The 17,545-nt window shown below is 43.5% G+C and overlaps 1 protein-coding gene across 2 annotated transcripts in view; it reads right to left on the bottom strand.

Annotated features, from left to right (window-relative positions):
• The window catches only part of LOC149329217 (potassium voltage-gated channel subfamily KQT member 1-like), a 156,657-nt gene extending 139,340 nt beyond the window's left edge, over positions 1–17,317 (bottom strand). For both annotated transcript variants that reach the window (XM_089560148.1, XM_089560150.1), the window contains exon 1: positions 17,181–17,317. The gene's annotated coding sequence lies outside the window, so the exon portion shown is untranslated. The remainder of the gene's footprint in view (positions 1–17,180) is intronic.
• Between the last annotated feature and the right edge of the window lie 228 nt (positions 17,318–17,545).

Genomic DNA, 17,545 nt, shown 5'->3' with positions numbered 1-17,545 from the left:
CCTTCTAAATACACTATTTTCGGTTCAGAAGTGTCGTCCGTCTCTTTCTGTAAGTACTTGGGTATTACTGTAACGGAAAACCTAACATGGTCATCTCATATCCCGAACATCGCTAACGAAGCTAATCGTACCCTTGGTTTCATACGGCGCAATCTACATTTTGCCGCCCCATCCATTAAATCATTTGCATACATAGCTTTTGTCCGTCCTAAATTAGAATATGCTTCGGCAATATGGGATGCTCACCAGTCTAACCTCTCTTTAACCTTGGAAAAAATACAAAATCAAGCTACCCGCTTCATTTATTCTGACTATTCGTACTACACTAGTGTGTCTGCTTTAAAATCTAGAGCTAACTTAGCCAGCCTTGAAACGCGACGAAAAATTTCTCGATTGTGCCTCTTTCACATGTTTTATCATTCATCTTTAGGAGAATCGGTCATATCACCTGCTTATCGCCTCTCAAGCCGTATTAACCACCATAAGGCCGTCTACGTCCCCACCGCAAGAACCACCGCTCATTCCCGATCTTTTTTCGTCACGTCATCCCGGGACTGGAATGATCTACCACAGGACGCCGTGCATCACATCAACGCCATCCATTTCAAGAACGCTATCAAGAAAATAGTTGAACTGTCATGCCCATCGCTCTTTAATGCCCCATACGAGGGGCCTTTGAGGTATCAAATAATAAAAAAGTATGTCTTCTTTCTCTGTGAATATGCTTTAACGACCGTGCTGCCTTCACGTATATCAAGTGTCAAGCGCGTATGCTGAGCTCACTCTTTCAATAGTAGGCACTATGCCTTGTGGCCGTTTACCAGCGAGGTGCGAGAAGATGCTGATGCAAAATACGTGATAAGTGAACTACCTATTGCCATTTTTGTGCCTCAGGTCACATTAACAGTGGGCTGCTAAGACCCACTGCGTGGTGATGAGAGACCTGCCCACAAGTCACCCCTGCGAACGCAGCAATCACTTGAGAGCTGTGGCCCGAATTTTGAGAATTGGAAAAATTATTTTGCAAAATTATTATGGATAATGGACTGGACATACGTGACCTGGTCATGTAAATAGCGGATGGATTTTTTTCAGTGCGTTTTTACTGTCATAACATCTACTTTATTTTAACGTAAGTGTAAGCTTCCTCTCCAAATCACAGCTCTCCAAATCATAGATTTACTCTCTCCCCGATCTCCTACTAATTAAAACTTGGTCCCAACGCCGTTATCTCGAATGAACTGGCCTCCCTTTGGCCGCTGCACCTTCACACGAAAGCAAAGGTCAATATATTCCTATCTGAGATCAGCGCAGCTAATTTTAGTGTAAAAGAACTGGACGGATGGTTTCATATTCGCGAGGTGCGATTCGTTGCGGCTTTCTACGTAAAAGAGGGCCCACTCATTAAAATGAAGCCTTTATTGTCTAGAAAAAAAAAAACAGAGCTTAAATACCCCTATCATCGCCACAAGCCGTTTCCACAGGCGGGGCCGGTGACGTCAATAACGTTTTTCGCACCGTACGTTTGAAGCTGCACGACATTGCCTTCCTCTCCTATGTTTTGACTTCAACATCAAGGTCATAAATCGTTATAAAGCAACGAAAAAGTATTCCTTTTTTAAAACGAAATTTATCAGTAACAAATAGGCTTTTGCCGCAGAACGAACGTTAGCGAAGCCACAAAAAAGGAAAACATGAAATTTTGGTGAGGAAAAAATCTCGCTTGAAGTACTTTTAGGCGTGTCTTTCATCTCTCAATGAGCTTACTTTTCCTTTTATAGCTTCTCAGTTCATGCAAAGCATTATCATAATCCTTTTGCATATACCGCTCTAGCCTGCACTCCTGAAGAGAAGTCTTCATCAGATATTAAGAAACATACGGCGAATGCTCACGCAGTCCCAATTTCATGACATTCAACCAAGGAGGAGGCATCTAATTTACATAGCAGGGATGCCATTTCACGCCGAGAAAGAAAACTGAATTTGCATCGAGACACCCCTTCTTGCGTCGTCCTTTTCAATTTCGTTGCGTGTTTCGTAACGTCTCTTTTCCTGATCCATTATTTTCTTTTTACTATTCTTAAAAAATGCCTTAGGAACATAGGCTGGCACGGCACATTTCTAGTTGCATCAGTGCAGACTACTGAGCAAGTTGATAAACATTCATTGTGAGTAGCACTTCGTATATATTCAGTGTGCATATATATTGGAGCTTCTTAATAAACCCTTCAGTTGTGAGTAAGCGCAGTGTTCCCCCTTGTGTTTGTGTTTGTAGCGCTTGTTTTATTCACATTTCTACTTCTATTGCTTGTTATCAACCGATGTACTTTCAGCGAGAAATGAAACGCAAAAGAGATAACTGAAATGCGAACAGCAAAACAAGAAGATATTACCCTAGGAATGCAGAGTGCTAGAAAGGTTGACTTTCGCATCGAAGGCGTAAGAAACCGCTCTTTGGAACTCTTAATAGGCCAAGCCTGTAATTTCTCTCCGGTCACTAATATTGTTGTTTGTTTTCGTTCTTCTCTCAGTTGATTTGTACACGTTTCATTTGGAAATGATAGTACAGCATCTTGCCTTACTTACCTGCTATATATATTGCGACAAACTTTCTAGTTCTTTGACAGCCATATGTCCTGTGGCCGCAAGTAGTAGCTAGCAGTAGTCGCGAGCACATAAATGAATTGAATAATCCGATGCACTATCTATGCTTTATTTCCACTCTTTTTTCCTCCTGTTTTTTTTTATGATCTAAGGGTTGAATCAACTAGGAAAGACAAAGTTGTCTGCAAGAACAAAAGCGTCGTGCCACGTCATGTATTCTGGGAATTGAAAAAAACGCTAACACACAAACTTCCAAGCTCCTAGCCAGTTTACACGTACTACCGCCCTAACAACAAAACGAAGACGGCTCAGCGCTAGGCATTCGTTCGCCGCGTCCAGCTCGTATGGGGGCGTCTTGTCGAGACAGTTGCTGCTGCTCCCTCGACGCGAGTCCAACGACTCGGAGCGGCCCGCTGCCCCGGCTGCTTGCAGGTGTGTTTGGCCAAATGGATCGATGCCGGCCGCCGCTTCGGGTCGGTTACCTTGTGTCTCGCGGTTCTTCCCCATCACTCCTTGCTTGCGTGGTTGAGAAACATCGTTCTTTACCCCCTTCCCCCCTGCCTCCGCCGTCGCTGTCTCCTCGACCTCCCCCAAACACCTCACTCTCATTCGCTCATGTTTTCCCCTCCAGGGAACACACCTCCTCTTTCTTCTTCCTTGCGTTCATCTCTCTAGTCTGTATTGTGGTTGGCTGTTCATTTTTTGTAGGGTACGTTGTCCCCGGACTTCGTCGACGCCTGGTGCCCTAGAGCGATACCGAAGTGCGGTTTGCTGCTTGTGGATGTGGTAAAGGTTGGAAGGAAAGCAAAATGAGGTGGAGTCATCCGTGATTTTATTCGCCTGTCCATTATTTTTTACAGCGCCACCTATAAGAGCCTAGTGCACCCGTTTTCGCGTCCTTGACGTCGCTTCAGTCCTGTCCGCAAGCAGAGAGGTTAACAACTATAGATAAACAAATGTCAAGCTGCCGGCTCGGATCACAGCTACTCTACGTCTCCACCATCCGCCTAAATCCAACAATGGCCACTGAATTAGAAAAGCTGGCCAAAACTAAGAACCAGACTGCTGAAGAGTTTACTGCTTTTGTCACGAATCCCTTTAACCATGCATGAGCTAGCGCGGCTATTTCTGATTGTCCGGTGGCAGTGACCATAATGCGTGGCGACATTACAGTACTTTAATCATATCCAACCACTGCGGACCGCTCGTCCTGAGAAGACGGTACCCGGCTATAAGTTTTTGCTTTGCTCCTACAATTCAGCTTTTAAAACATGTCCTGAAACGTGTTTAGTTAAACGTTTCCAAATCCCTTGACCTTTACTTAAGCGTGAAAACAATAAAACGTCACGAAAATTGCATATTGTGGTCGTATTACCGTTCTTCATTCAGCGTTCGCCGCTTGTATTTGAGCGGTAGCTGCTCGTATGCGTGTCATGGATTATCACTCTCCTAAGCTGCATGCACTGCCAATTTGTTGTTTCAAAGAACTCTCTATACCTGACCCTTTCCATATTCCATGTGGTCATGCACGCTTTGCCAAAAGTGATGATGATGATGAATTTTCATGGCGCAAGGGCATACCCCGTTGCTTTGCCAAAAATAACCGAGGAACGGGGTTTCCTTCTCTGCCTTTCTATGAAGCCTTACGATGCTCATATGGACCAAACGGCCTCTAAAAGTGAGGACGAGAGTTCTCCTTACCTTACGCTGATCTGGAGCTTAAGGGCTGGCGTAAGTCTCCCCCTTCAGGACCTCGGTTACTTTGGGCAACGACTGTACATATGCAATCTTCCAGTCGATGCCCATCTATAACATGTTTTTTCCCAAGATAACCCTCAGGCACCTTCATCTTAGTACCTATCGAAAGCTACGCCCTAGTACGTATTTACCTAGCATGCTGTTATGATTCACCATACCATTATCTTCATCATAATCATCAGCCTGACCGCCATTCCGATGGCACACAAAAGAATCATTTCGTGCTAGTTTGAATTATTCTTTCTATTTAGATATCGTTTTCTGCAAGAGCGGAAAGAAAGAGGTTAAAGTTGCAAATTAGAGATTTTTCTTCAAACATCGATTTCAACCTCCTACACGCCCATTCACGTTCTCATAAATTTTTCTTCAAAACAAAAAAAAAAAAAGAACATGCTGCCACACATGTACTTGAGTCTTCTAACTATTCCTCACCTCAAAAGAATTGCACTCTCGAAATTTGTTGCATTCCTTGGCCCGGACCGTTTCATTAGAAATCACTGTGAATAATAGCATAAGATGCTTCTCACTATACAAAATGTTTCATTCCCGTTACATTAATGCGGTTTCTTCCTTCGTCGGGCCTTCCGCAAAATTCTACGTTGATGCTACGATGGTGTCGTTTTGCATCAGAGAAACTGTATTTTTTTTTCCGCGTTCTATTTTGCGCCTCTCTCACGCTCTTAAGATGTTAACAAATTTTCAGTTGCGAGCATGTTGCCTTAGCCTAGCAGTTTGTACGATGGACCTTGAAAGTGCCGCATTATTATATTTTACAATTTTTCTTGAAATTTTCTGCACTTTTCTAGTACACCACTTTAAGGGCAGATTTAGAGCCATATTTAGGAAGAGCCGCAGTATTTCAGCAGTGCAGTATCTCTGACCTTTGAATAAAATTGAAAAAAATTATATAAGGAGATAGCACCAGCTTTTGGTCGCAGAAAAAGCAAACAAAAATTATAAACGCTAGACCAAGCGCCTTTACAGTGTAAGCGACCTTCAAAGCTTGGAATTGTTGCTGAAAGTCAATTATAATATTGAGATATGAATGATAAAAATGAATAACAATTGTTTGTCTTGCAAAATGAAAGCCCTATATTGTTACCGTGGTCGGTGTGACATGACGCACACAAAATGGCGAGATCAAAAACGCGCATAGATGAATACGAAGAAAAACTTGATAAGAGTGGCAGAGATGATCGTGTTTGCGTAGAAATGTAAGAGATCGAAAGCGAAGACTCAATTTCATTGTTGTTGTATAGGGGGTGCTATTGTGAAGCTGTAATTGAAATGTATTGAATGCGCAAATTGGAGTGCATCGATCGATTGCTGGATTTCATTTGTCCTAGATAACGCCTTAAAACACGAAGACACCGCATTTCAGTGTCCCATGTTTAGTTCTAACTCTAGGCATTGTTCTAATTGAACTGAAACCCAATTTCATTTTGCCAGAGTCGAAATGCAAGCGCCGAGACCTCATTCAAAGTGGAAGGAAATAGATTAAAGTCAGTGAGAACACAATAGAAATATATAAAGAGAAGTTTATGAAATGAATCCCATCGTTCTAATTAGACTATTGCGTTTCATTTGTTATTTTTCGCTGATACTGTAGTTCACATCTCATGAAGGTCCGCACGGTAGTTAATATTTGTACGATTATTCTTAGAAAAAGTTTTTGTAAAGCTGAGTAGCAATAAACATTTTCCATAACTTTTACATATGAGTGAATGGAAAGAGAAGCCTATATGTAAAATAGCTGCTCATTTTGTATCCTTTAAATTCGGTTTTCTTTCAATCCCTCTTCAGACATTGGTCGCTGCTGCCAATGACGAAAGCAGTGCGGGATGGTGTCATGCCGATCGCAGCAAGAACATGCCTATGATGCCACTTCCGTAAACGCACGCCATACCCATGCCTTTCTGGCAGGCCGGCTTTAATCTAGGGGAAGAATCTCTTCTAGCCGGATTGGCGGAGCTCGGTCTTTGTGGCTCGCGCAGACCTGATATCGGCGGCATTAAGGTGGTTAGTCAGCAGCGACTCGACGATATCGCCTTGCCAGTTATGGTTGGTTTCCTTTTCCATCTCCTCTTGCTTACGCCACGACTCACGCTATGACGAGACGGCTAAAACGAATGCAACGTTACGGTGGCCCGAGTTTTCCGCGAGTTTGCGAGACTGCAGTCAGTGAAAGAAGATAGTGTGGAAAGCGCAAGAGAAGCACACCTATTGGAAACTCGCTGGAATCCGTTTGTCAAGCCTTTTTGGAGTGTGCCAAGAGCTTGTCTCTTCTTTCGGGTATTATCTGTCTATCCATGGTCAAAGGCGAACAGCGGACATGCCGCACATTCTTGCGCCAAACCTTTCGCTTCATTCAATTAAAGCACGGCCATGCCAACCAACAGAGCTCTCTTATACGCTGCTGTTTGGGAGTGGCACATACCCCATTGCACCGTTTTGTCATCGTTGTCATCCTTGGGTAATGCTATACGAGGTCTCTTAGAAAAGTATCCGACCTTATTTTTTTTTACAAACACCTGATGGATATGAAACAAGCCCGCTTGCATCAGCCGACCCTGAACCCTCGTGCGCATGCACGAATTTTAAGGCGGAAGCCTTTAATGCCTCATCGTTGTAAGCAGCAGCTGTCGACAGAAATGTCACGCTTTTCAATTGGTCGAAACGGTCGTTACGTCACAGTGCGCGAATTTCAGACGGAGCCAATTGTACTTTGGCTACTAACCAAGCAACCAATTAAAGGGATCGTATAGTGATGCTCCAAGTAAGTTTGACTGAGTTTAGTTAATTGCTTACTTAAGCAATTAGTCTAATTAGCCTTTCTAGTCAGACCAGACAAATAAATAAAACCGAGTAACAAATTGGCCGAGCTTGGGAATCGAACCCCGGTCTCCGGAGTGCGAGTCGAGCACGCTACCACACCACGATGCCAGCTCGATGGTTTGGAATGAACAAAGGTGCGTCTAGTGAATACGGTGTCTTCGTTCGCTCCCATCTTTCTCCCTTCCCGTTACGGCGAGGTTTAGGTGTCCACCGCGATATGCGAGACAGATACATGTCCTTTCCTCAAAAACCAATTTACCGACGAGCAAGGCGTATTTGTCCGTGTTTGAGATTGGTCTAATTGTCGTGACGTCACCGCGCGCGAATTTGGACGGGTGTCCACCGAAATATGTGAGACAGTTACTGCGCAACTTCCTTTCCTCAAATACAATTTTCGACTAGTGTCTACTGAGATATGTGAGACAGTTAATGCGTTTTTTCCCGCCTGCCGATAGCGTCAGTCGCTCGGACGCAGCGTTTGAGTGAGGTGGTGCGCAGTGCTCTCGTCGGTTTTTTATAGCAAAGAAAATGGCGGAGTGACCGGAGCAGCGCTAATGCATCAAATTTTGCCAGAAATTGGGCGACAGCCAAGTGCAGACCATTCGGAATATTCAGACAGCTTTTGGTGACGATGCTATGAGCAGCACACAGATTAAGCAGTGGTACAACTATTTAAGAGACGGCCGCACATCGGTGGAGAGCGAACCACGCTCCGGTCGGCCACCAACATACCGAAATGACCAGGTCATTACTGAAGTGAACCCTGTGGGGATGAGGGACTGTCGAGTGACTATTCCAGGAATTGCGGAGGAGGTGGACATCAGCAATTTTATACACATTTCATTATCAACGAAGATTTCCCCATGAAGAGAGGTGCGGCGAAATTCGCGCCGAAAATGCTCACGGTGGAGCAAAAGCAGCTTCGTGTTGAAGTCTCACAGGACATGCTGGATTCCACAAACAGTGACTCCGATTTCGTCAACACCATAATCACTGGTCACGAGTCTTGGGTGTACGGGGACGACCCGGAAACCGAATCCCAGTCGTCACAGTAAAAGCATTCCACGTCCCCAAGACCAAAGAATGCCTGCCAAATGCGCAGCAACGTCCAAATGATGCTAATTGCTTTCTTTGACTCCTGCTGTGTGGCACACCACGAGTACGCACCCCACATGGTCAAATAATGACCAAATATTACTACAGGGATGTCCTCCGTCGCCTACGAGACACTGTGCGGCGCAAAAGACCGGAGTTGAGGTTAAGAGGAAATTGGCGCACCCATCACGACAATGCTCCTGCACATTCCTCGCACTTAATTCATACTTTTTGGCGAGAAACCAGGCTCAAGAAGTTCAACAGGCTCCTTACTCCCCTGATATGGCCCCCTGCGACTTCTGGCTGTTTCCCAAAATCAAGAGCCCATTGAAATTAGCGCGATTTCAAACAAGAGAGGACATTATGGCGGCAACGACAGCTCAGCTAAACTCCATTCCGAAAGGGGCCTTTTCGGAATACTTCCAAAAGTGACAGCACCACTGGCAGAAGTGTGTTGAGTCCCAAGGAGACTACATTGAAGATGATCAGGTTTTCAACGCTCCAATCATGCCAGTTTTTTTTCTTCGGCCAAAGGTCGGACAGACCTCGTACAAGCAGCTGTAGACGTGTGCCAACAGCTTTCTGGTCAGTGCTACGTGGCTAGAATGCAGCTTATAGGAATTTCATGCGATTGCAGTCCAAGATAAGAAACAAGCGACAATCGATGCACTTTGTGTTTTCGAGAGTGACGCTCAGACTCCGACGCGATGCCGTCCGTTGTCTACCGTTATACTTCGACAGTCACGATTGTTGGTGTCCGTCAGCTTGTCCTTGCTTTAGCTCTTGCGCATGGCCGAACAGTAACTTGCACGCGAAGAGTTCCACCGTCATTTTTGCCTCTCTAGAACGTACCGTCTTTGTCAAAAGTAACCGTGCAACTGTGGTTTGTTTCTTAGCCGCGCAGCGAAGCACTTATTGCAGCCCTTGAGCTCAGAGTCTGTGTAACGTAAGGTGAACCCTTGTCCTCACGTTTTGACATCTTTAGGTCTTTAGGGGTACAGTAAAGGCCCCACTGTATGGTTTAGAAGCAAAAACATGTCTCTCGGTTAATTTTAGCATAGGGGGTAAGCCGATACGCTGGCTATGCGACGATCTAGGCGATGTCCCACGCCTGCGGCGACTGCGTGGTGGTCCTGAATCTTTCGTAGTAGAAGAGCAAGTCCTCTGTGTCCTCCATTCTACAAGACTGGGGTTTACAGGGAAGCGTCCGCTGAGACTGACGCATTGCATATCACAGCTGTGAGTCGCTGTATAAGGGACGTCTCCGACGCGCTGTTCAGAAGTGGTCGCTCGCTTTTCCAAAGACTGTGGCAGACCGTACTTATATTATTCAAAGTTTCAACCTCTACTACTCCTTATGGGGCTGTCGGGCGAGCCCGATAGAGCCCAAAGTTACAAACCCATCAGTCGAGCAGTGGGAGGAGCTTCTGTCCGACCCGCAAGATCAGCTTGCGCTGGTTGAGCGGGCCGAAGAGGCAGCAAGAACCAATGGGATCCTGTACCTAGAAACACCACCTGCTGCTCAGGACCCCAACCCCTGAACCCCATCCCATTTTGCAGAATAAAGTTTTATACTACAACTCAACGTTTTCTTCTTCGCGGCAGCATTACGGACGTCACCGGTTGTGTCGGTGGTACGTACATTGGAATAAAGTTATTTAAAAATCTAACCGAGACGTCATCAAGGAACTAGGGAGATCTTTCGCGGGGCCGGAAATTTACGACGAGACGAAAAACCACGTATAGGCGCGGACAAAAGTAAACGGAGCACTCAACGGTCTTCGAATATTTTTCACGTGTTACCTAATTGAAATTTCCAGCAGTGGTGCGCACATGCTGGTAGAGGAGGTTGGTGGGCTTTCTTGTAGACAAACAACGCTTCTTCATTACCAATGGAGAAAGCGTGATTGCACATTGAACGCAATAGCGTGCTCCGTTTACTTATGGCCGCGGCTGTACGTTCATTCGATTAAATGTTTGAGAGATGCATAAACATGGAACCATAAAACTATATATCGCATTGATCAAAACAGAAATTTAGAGACCGGGTAAATAAGTTTTGATAAGAATAAACTTCGAACGCAGAAGACCAGTGTACGTATAAACGCTGGTTACTTTAGGGCAGCGTAGCTTTCCTCTGCAAGTCCTTGATATTGTGGTTAAGGTGTATACTCAGGCGAAATTGTTTAGCGGACTAAATTTGCGGCCCAAGAAAAGGCTTTACTCTGGGCATATGGCAGACACCTAGGACCTGACATTGAGATGATTTCACTTAGGATGAATTACATAGATATCCTTTCATTCTGCGCGTCGCTGTTTTGCGTAATATTGCAAAATAGCTCAGCGTTACAGTTTAAATGGTTTAAAAATGTTGAGAAGCAAGCAAGCTTTAACCACACCTGCCGTCAAATCCGCATTACAAAATAAGATGCAATCAGGGTATTTTAATCCTCAGCAACCGTAGAACATTGTGCATGTATATAATTTTCATGTTTATCTCGTGTCTACATTTTTTAAGCGATCCATTTTATGCTGTACTAGTGTGCTTTTCTTGTCGTCTCAGTTCTGATATGCAACCTGTCTAGTGTTCTATATGTTTACCCTTGTGGCTCCTCGTCTCCTTGTGAATGTTAAGCTTTTTCTAACCCCTAACCATATTTTACTTGCCGTAGTATAAAAAAACCATTCAAAAGGATGATACCTAAGCTCTCAGTTCTGCCTCAGAAGTGCAAAGACGAGGAGAAAAATGTTAAGCGGGTTGATGACAGGCTAACGGGCGTACTGTGATGTTTGGAATTGCAATGTTGAAACTAATGCGCAGAACCCTACTTCACATTTGTGGACCATAGAGTTTCCATCAATATATTTATTTTGCAGCAATGGCAGGTTTAAAGAAAGGTCGTTCATCATAAAATGTCCAACTTGAGTCTATTATTATTCCAAAGCGCGTTCAATGCGAATATTGCGCAGTGTAAAGTGCTTGTGAAGCACGATAACCGCGAAATTAAAATGCCCTAAAATCATTGCCTCTATAACGTAGTTCTATAGTTAATGCACTCAGTGGAACGATAAGGAAGTGGAAGAAGTCATCGACGGTGTGATCCCGTAAGTGGTGTTTTGTTGACCACCCATGAAGTGACGCCAGATTGATAATAACCCCCAATGAATTCTAGACATCCCAACAAAATTGGTGGTTTGCGGATGGTTGGGTTTTATGTCCATATCATTAGTTTATTCATCTGAGGGCGTCACCAGAGATCGGCGAGATCCCGAGCTTCGCCAAACACAGGGCCTCCTTGCACAGCGCCCCAGTCCTGTAATTCGGTGTACCGTACATGACATAATTTCACAAGACAGATTGTGCAGCACTCCGTCTCTTCCATTTAGGGCTTACAAGTATAAATGTCATGGTTTGAAAGAAAGGCACAATTCGCAGCGCTATTTCGAGGTTTTGAAAAATTTTTCTGTTTTTATTATTTACCCGACGCTGCTATGTGGCACTTGTGCGGCTAACATTCCATGACGCGGGTAACTTTCCATGTAGCACTTCCATGACATCCTCTCTTCACAGGGGGACAGCTTTGGTCGCTTCAGTTCTCGTACTCGCGCCGCAGCGCAATGCCAGTTGCGTGCAATTGTTGCCCGCGCCATAGCGTCAGTTGCTGGCAAGGTCGGCGATTGCTCTTTATGAAGCAATGTCTCGCGAGGCAAAGTTTTTGCGACGGGCGTAATGCAGTTATCACTTCAGCCATGGGCCAATAGTCACATGAGTAAAAGGACATGCGTCAAAGGTTTCGAAATTTTGCAACGCGACTGACCCTAAAGGGTTTCTTAGATCCCATTAAATGCAGGTATAGGGTGCAATCTCGAAGCTGACCGGAAAACATTTAATCTTGGCGCGTGCAGTTGTGCTTCCCCATAACTTGGACTAAACACGATGTATTAATACGGCCTTCTCCAGCGGCAAACAGCCATCGTGTGTCCTGAATCCAAGTGCTTTGCTCGTCAAAGAGATCGTTTAGCTTGCCTTCACAGCACGGTGCGGACTCCAAGAGCAGTGACTGCGATGTCGCAACACCAGGACAAGAGCTAGTATCGTCTTGCATGTTCATAGCCTTGTTTGTAACAAGATAGCCCAGTTTGAAACGCTACTGGGTGTTCAAGAGTTGGTAACTCTTGACGCTTTGATGCTTTTTTGTCATTATGGTGCTTTGCTTGCAAAAACCAATAGGGCCGAAACCTCTATTTTATATTTATCTCTTTTGTGACCCATAAAAGGCGCGTTTTGCATGACAGTAACCTTTTCCTCGTCAGAATGCGGTAATTCATCGATACAGGCTAGGTTCAGTTACTCCTGTGCGCACATTCAGATTTGAAATATTGAGTGCGCATTTTCTTTCACTGTTTTCTTAGTTGCCTTCTGTGTTTCGATTTCTTTTGGTATTTTAACTATTCTATAACGTTCTGGCCCCTCCTGATGTAAGTGCATTGCTCAGTGCTAATATTATTCTCACGATGCAAACGCCCATCTCGTAAAGACTAATTTTCTTATCTAGTTCTTCCCGCTTTCCATCCCTCCTTCTTTCTTGATCATGCAAGTATTGGCGTCATGATGGTAGTGCCCATTCCGCTGCCTCTGCATTTTAGGTTTAGGGCTGTAATATTTCGCGAGGAACCCTGATTAATTTTTTGGCCTACGACCTAGATTTGTTCATATTTTCTGAATTCAGGCAAAACGAAAGAGCGGCATAATCAGAGCTCAGCGGTACACGTTGGAAGAAGATGTTAATTGGTTGGTTGGTTTTTGGTTTATGGGGTTTAACGTCCCAAAGCGACTAAGGCTGTGAGAGACGCTGTAGTGGAGGGCTCCGGAAATTTCGACCACCTGGGGTTCTTTAACGTGCACTGACATCGCACAGTGCACGGGCTTCTAGAATTTCTCCTCCAAAGAAATTCCACCGCCGCGGCCGGGATCGAACCCGCGTTAATTGATTAATCGAGAAAGCAGCCGCCGGTCTGTCTTGTAATTATATGCCACGCCTCAAGATCCGCTGCACTAAAGAAATAAACCACAAGAGGACTTTCTATATTCCCGTGTTTTATTTTATGTTCACGATTTCGGCTGCAATTTCCCCGATAGTTGAGACAGGCTCCAGTTTTCGTTATAAGCGCACTGTTTTCACGAGCACGCCTTACTCCCTTCTCGTAACTGAATAGCCGTTTCTCTTCACCTCATCTTTTGCTGTTGTAGATAAATTGTAGGAACGGATAAGGTGTTCGTTATGTGCTTCAGCTGGATAAGATGCGGATCAAACTGCAATGTCAGCACGTGCTGCAAGCAGGGAAAAAGATGATTGGAGATCGCTTAGAATCCAAATTATAATCAGTTTTTCGAATTATATCAAAGTGGCGAAAGTAGCGGGCAGGTTTCCAGAACGGACTTTGACTTACTACGAAGGATGCATATGATAAAAAAAGATGACACTTCATGGATCTGAAAGCGGAATGGAAGTTTAGGTTCATGCAAGAAAATATTTTACCTTTATTCGCAGGCGATTCTGCAGTCCCTTACAAATATTTGTACCCAGTTTTAATTAAATACTTAATGAGTCTAGGCAATAAATTGTTTTGAAGTTTAATTGAGAGCTTATAGACTTTTTTTGTTGAGTTTCAATTTAAAATTGGCCACCGTATTCCAATTGGCTGTTTATTAACTTAACTCGATAGATCCAAATTGAGATTTTAATGACTGGCAATACATATTTAACTGACTGTTTATAAACCTGCAGTTCACATTTAATTGCATGTCAATTAACACTGAATTCATATTAAGTTAACTTTAATGGCCAGTTTATTATGAATTCTTTTGCGGTTTAATTGACAATTTATAGACTTTTTTGTGTTGAGTTTCAATTTAAAATTGGCCACCGAATTCCAATTGGCTGTTTATTAACTTAACTCGATAGAGCCAAATTGAGATTTTATTGACTGGCAATACATATTTAACTGACTGTTTATAAACCTGCAGTTCACATTTAATTGCATGTCAATTAACACTGAATTCTTATTAAGTTAACATTTAATTGCCAGTTTATTATGAATTCTTTTGCGGTTTAATTGACAATTTATAGACTTTTTTGTGTTGAGTTTCAATTTAAAATTGGCCACCGTATTCCAATTGGCTGTTTATTAACTTAACTCGATAGAGCCAAATTGAGATTTTATTGACTGGCAATACATATTTAACTGACTGTTTATAAACCTGCAGTTCACATTTAATTGCATGTCAATTAACACTGAATTCTTATTAAGTTAACATTTAATTGCCAGTTTATTATGAATTCTTTTGCGGTTTAATTGACAATTTATAGACTTTTTTGTGTTGAGTTTCAATTTAAAATTGGCCACCGTATTCCAATTGGCTGTTTATTAACTTAACTCGATAGAGCCAAATTGAGATTTTATTGACTGGCAATACATATTTAACTGACTGTTTATAAACCTGCAGTTCACATTTAATTGCATGTCAATTAACACTGAATTCATATTAAGTTAACTTTAATGGCCAGTTTATTATGAATTCTTTTGCGGTTTAATTGACAATTTATAGACTTTTTTGTGTTGAGTTTCAATTTAAAATTGACCACCGTATTCCAATTGGCTGTTTATTAACTTAACTCGATAGATCCAAATTGAGATTTTATTGACTGGCAATACATATTTAACTGACTGTTTATAAACCTGCAGTTCACATTTAATTGCATGTCAATTAACGCTGAATTCATATTAAGTTAACATTTAATTGCCAGTTTAGTATGAATCTATTAATGAAGCTATTAATCCTTTCCAAGACCTGAGGCAGCGAGAGGTTTCGAAACTCGACTCCGAAAGGTTTCGAAAGCTGGCAGAAAATCAAAATTAGATGTTTAAGCCTTGCAGAAGATCTTACTGAACACCTGAGCAGAAACCAATTACTACAGAACTTTGTTCACCGTCGTTTCATTCATACTGCCATCATCTCACGCAAATATCTCAACCCGAGCCCTAAACTACAAAACAACGTCTTTAAGTTTTGGTTCTTTCTTTGCAAGAGTAAACAAGGAATCTTCTTCTCCAGCCACCGTCTCTTTCGTCCTTGAGAACTTGAAACACTCCTCGAAACCGAGCCCAGGAAGGGATGTCTTTAACCGGAGTTTCTCGTGCCACGTGCCAGCAAGTCCTCCAAGGGAGAAAAAACCCTCCAAGCACATCCTTCACGAACTTCCTGTCATAACAAACGATGAAAGCCGACACGAACGAAGCAAACACGATCCCGGCTTGTTTACACAGAGTCCACGAGACGACACGTTTCCGATTCGCGGAAACGCAAATAGTTGCGCTCACATGTAGGTCGTCAAGGCTCCACTCCGGCCACACCCCCTCTCCATCCCCTTTGGCGGCACATTTATGCAGATGTCAGCCACGCGAAACCGCGAGGCGAAAAAGAGCGGGCCCTAACGAGAGCCTCACCCCCCCCCCCCCTCCCCTGCCCTGAGTGGAAAACACGACAGGCGGCCTAGAGTCTGCGAAGAGTTGTGCGATACGCACGTCAACAGCAATGCCAGCGCAAAGAGCACTGAGGAACAGAAGAGAAATAAAGAAAGCAAGCACGAAGCCACTCTCTTCTCCCAGCATTCGGAAAGAAATGCGGGGCACTTTTTCCCCAATCTTATTACCAAAATTGCTTAAATGCAAAAGAGGAAAGGTTTCTTACCATGCTTCTCGCGCAAATGAGGTGATATCATCGTCGCCGAGCGCCCGGTAAACTCTATGGTAGTATCACTTTGTATCATCTTGTTCTTTTTATACTCAGCGCATAATTTCAGGTGGCGTACATTTATGTTAATAAGTGCGAAGACAACTTAGTTGCGTCTTTCTTTCATTTGAGTGAAAAAAACACCCATCTTTGAGATAGTTTGGGAGAACTTGAACATGGTTTGCGCGTGTCTTACCAGTCACTGCACGGCAGCTGCAATGACCGTGTAAACGGTGAATTTTTGGTTCCGTAACTTTGCTTTCAAATTATGCGTGAGTATTTTTGGTTTGGAAACCTTGCTTACAAGTTATGCGTGAAATGTAATGACATAGAAAAATAGAAGACTTACAGTTTTATCGCATTTAATCAGCATATCTTGGGGCTTTTAACTGCAGTTATTTTTTTAAAACCTATTTAAACCAGACGGTCCTTAAAGACACCTTCTTACGAGCTGAAGATGCAAATGCTTCAAAAGTTATGTCGCTGAAAGTTTGTGCTAAACTGATGAGGGCGGGAGGGGTGAACTGGAAAAATTCGTTGTGTATAAAAACGAATAACAAGAAGGAATAAATATTATTGCTAGAGCAGATACAATTTTACCTTTTATAATGGTTTTGTTTATTTATGTAGCTGGACTTCAGCGGACAACGTAGTCCAGGTTGGCTTCATTAGGGAAAGCCGCCAGCTGTGTTGGAGCAGTTTTCATTGCACATGGTGAAACTGTCGCTACTGCTAACGAGGTGGCTGCCAAGCCATCTGACAACAAACTTTAGAATCCTGGACTGATTATGTAAATTAGGTACGTAAGTTTTCTGTGCGTCCATGGTCAATGACATTCTGGCTAAATGACGAAGTCGTCCTATATTTTTGTGTTCAGAAGTCCTGAACTCTGGCCAGCTGCTGTTATGAAGGACTTTGGGCGTAGAAGTTTAATAACTAATCTGTCCGGCCTTTGCATAATCATTTGGCTCTTATTCAACGCAAGGTCCACGATGTGGAATGATACAAAACACTGCATATTTCTCTGTACTTTTCCAGAGGCTCAAAGGCAAAAATTAGCCAAATGTCATATAATACACGACAAAACACTCACCCTGCGAAGTTGTCTTTGCTGTCGGCTCGGGAGTTGAGAAGACGCGGGTCACTCCATATGTACGGCTTGAACTGCATCGCAGACCATTGCGTAATGTCATGTCTAAGTGTGGCTTGTACTGATAGCTGCTGTCCACCATAGGGAATATTGTTCCTCATAGCCCCTGAAAGTGAACTTGTGCCCTAGACGGCGCTCTTTGCCGTCGGTGGTACGTTTCGGTTGTTTGAGGTCACCCTATATCCAGGAGGCAACGAGATGGAGATCGTCCTTGTAAAATGGCTACCATCTTCTTAGGTTCTTGCCGGCGCTGGACCCGGTAATTCGAGCGAGAATGGGTGCTTCGGATGTCAGCTGTAGTGGACTAC

The sequence above is a fragment of the Amblyomma mixtum genome, chromosome 9 (genome assembly GCF_055824585.1).
Source record: "Amblyomma mixtum isolate Tamu chromosome 9, ASM5582458v1, whole genome shotgun sequence".
Classification (NCBI taxonomy): Eukaryota; Metazoa; Arthropoda; class Arachnida; order Ixodida; family Ixodidae; genus Amblyomma; species Amblyomma mixtum.
The sequence above is the reverse complement of the archived record's forward strand: the minus strand, read 5'-3'. Positions and strand labels throughout refer to the sequence as shown.